At 36.7% G+C, this 2500-nt stretch overlaps 1 non-coding gene and 8 pseudogenes across 1 annotated transcript; all 9 read left to right on the forward strand.

The window, feature by feature from the left end:
• Positions 1–349: 349 nt before the first annotated feature.
• Positions 350–468, forward strand: LOC148432955 (5S ribosomal RNA; annotated as a pseudogene).
• A 116-nt stretch (positions 469–584) lies between these two features.
• Positions 585–703, forward strand: LOC148432956 (5S ribosomal RNA; annotated as a pseudogene).
• Positions 704–818: 115 nt separating this feature from the next.
• On the forward strand, positions 819–937 carry LOC148432957 (5S ribosomal RNA; annotated as a pseudogene).
• Positions 938–1052: 115 nt separating this feature from the next.
• LOC148432958 (5S ribosomal RNA) lies at positions 1053–1171 on the forward strand (annotated as a pseudogene).
• Positions 1172–1287: 116 nt separating this feature from the next.
• On the forward strand, positions 1288–1406 carry LOC148432959 (5S ribosomal RNA; annotated as a pseudogene).
• A 116-nt stretch (positions 1407–1522) lies between these two features.
• LOC148432960 (5S ribosomal RNA) lies at positions 1523–1641 on the forward strand. The gene has a single exon (XR_015877054.1). It is a non-coding gene; the product is annotated as a 5S ribosomal RNA (ribosomal RNA).
• Positions 1642–1757: 116 nt separating this feature from the next.
• LOC148432961 (5S ribosomal RNA) lies at positions 1758–1876 on the forward strand (annotated as a pseudogene).
• A 116-nt stretch (positions 1877–1992) lies between these two features.
• LOC148432962 (5S ribosomal RNA) lies at positions 1993–2111 on the forward strand (annotated as a pseudogene).
• Positions 2112–2462: 351 nt separating this feature from the next.
• Positions 2463–2500, forward strand: part of LOC148432963 (5S ribosomal RNA) — a 119-nt pseudogene continuing 81 nt past the window's right edge.

The following is a 2500-nucleotide window of genomic DNA, read 5'->3' on the forward strand; positions in this document are numbered from 1 at the left end:
TTTATACTGCCATAACAGTCTTTTCTATTACATTTTACATTTAATTTTTTCAACTTATCAATGAATTTACTTGAGTTAAGAAGTAATACAGGTCTAAAGTTAATATTTTTGAGCACCTACAGGCAAACCACACAGGACATGCCCTATCTCTTCTGATCTTGGAAGCTATGCAGTGTTGGGACTGGTTAGTATTTGTATGGGAGACTACCTTGGAATCCCAGGTGCTGTAGGTAATTTTATACTGCCATAACATTCTTTTCTATTACATTTTACATTTAATTTTTTCAACTTATCAATGAATTTACTTGTGTTAAGAAGTAAAAGCGGTCTAAATTAAACGCTTTTGAGCACCTACAGCCAAACCACAGTGGACATGCCCAATCTCCTCTGATCTTGGAAGCTATACAGTGTTGGGCCTGGTTAGTACTTGGATGGGAGACCACCTGGGAATACCAGGAGCTGTAGGTAATTTTATACTGCCATAACATTCTTTTCTATTACATTTTACATTTAATTTTTTCAACTTATCAATGAATTTACTTGAGTTAAGAAGTAATAGAGGTCTAAATTTAATGCTTTTGAGCACCTACAGCCAAACCACACTGGACATGCACAATCTCGTCTGATCTTGGAAGCTATGCAGTGTTGGGCCTGGTTTGTACTTGGATGGGAGACCACCTGGGAATAGCAGGTGCTGTAGGTAATTTTAGACAGCCAAAACATTCTTTTCTATTACATTTTACATTTCATTTTTTCAACTTATCAATGAATTTACTTGAGTTAAGAAGTAAAAGAGGTCTAAAGTTAATTTTTTGAGCACTTACAGCCAAACCACACTGGACATGCCCTATGTAGTCTGATCTTGGAATCTATGCAGTGTTGGGCCTGGTTAGTACTTGGATGGGAGACCTCCTGGGAATACCAGGAGCTGTAGGTAATTTTATACTGCCATAACATTCTTTTCTATTACATTTTACATTTCATTTTTCAACTTATCATTGAATTTACTTGAGTTAAGAAGTAATACAGGTCTAAAGTTAATGTTTTTGAGCACCTACAGCCAAACCACACTGGACATGCCCAATCTCCTCTGAACTTGGAAGCCATGCAGTGATGGTCTTGGTTAGTACTTGGATGGGAGACCACCTGGGAATACCAGGTGCTGAAGGTAATTTTATACTGCCATAACATTCTTTTCTATTACATTTTACATTTAATTTTTTCAACTTATCAATGAATTTACTTGAGTTAAGAAGTAATAGAGGTCTAAATTTTATGCTTTTGAGCACCTCCAGCCAAACCATACTGGACATGCCCAATCACGTCTGATCTTGGAAGCTATGCAGTGTTGGGCCTGGTTAGTACTTGGATAGGAGACCACCTGGGAATACCAGGTGCTGTAGGTAATTTTATACTGCCATAACATTTTTTTCTATTACATTTTACATTTAATTTTTTCAACTTATCAATGAATTTACTTGAGTTAACAAGTAAAAGAGGTCTAAAGTTAATGTTTTTGAGCACCTACAGCCAAACCACACTGGACATGCCCAATCTCATCTGATCTTGGAAGCTATGCAGTGTTGGGCCTGGTTAGTACTTGGATGGGAGACCACCTGGGAATACCAGGTGCTGTAGGTAATTTTATACTGCCATAACAGTCTTTTCTATTACATTTTACATTTAATTTTTTCAACTTATCAATGAATTTACTTGAGTAAAGAAGTAAAAGATGTCTAAAGTTAATGCATTTGAGCACCTACAGTCAAACCAAACTGGACATGCCCAATCTCGTCTGATCTTGGAAGCTATGCAGTGTTGTTCCTGGTTAGTACTTGGATGGGAGACCTCCTGGGAATACCAGGTGCTGTAGGTAATTTTATACTGCCATAACATTTTTTTCTATTACATTTTACATTTAATTTTTTCAACTTATCAATGAATTTACTTGAGTTAAGAAGTAAAAGAAGTCTAAAGTTAATGTTTTTGAGCACCTACAGCCAAACCACACTGGACATTCCCAATCTCACCTGATCTTGGAAGCTATGCAGTGTTGGGCCTGGTTAGTACTTGGATGGGAGACCACCTGGGAATACCAGGTGCTGTAGGTAATTTTATACTGCCATAACAGTCTTTTCTATTACATTTTACATTTAATTTTTTCAACTTATCAATGAATTTACTTGAGTTAAGAAGTAATACAGGTCTAAAGTTAATATTTTTGAGCACCTACAGGCAAACCACACAGGACATGCCCTATCTCTTCTGATCTTGGAAGCTATGCAGTGTTGGGACTGGTTAGTATTTGGATGGGAGACTACCTTGGAATCCCAGGTGCTGTAGGTAATTTTATACTGCCATAACATTCTTTTCTATTAAATTTTACATTTAATTTTTTCAACTTATCAATGAATTTACTTGTGTTAAGAAGTAAAAGCGGTCTAAATTAAACACTTTTGAGCACCTACAGCCAAACCACAGTGGACATGCCCAATCTCGT

The sequence above is a fragment of the Taudactylus pleione genome, unplaced genomic scaffold (genome assembly GCF_031769625.1).
Source record: "Taudactylus pleione unplaced genomic scaffold, aTauple2 ptg002179l, whole genome shotgun sequence".
Taxonomy (NCBI): Eukaryota; Metazoa; Chordata; class Amphibia; order Anura; family Myobatrachidae; genus Taudactylus; species Taudactylus pleione.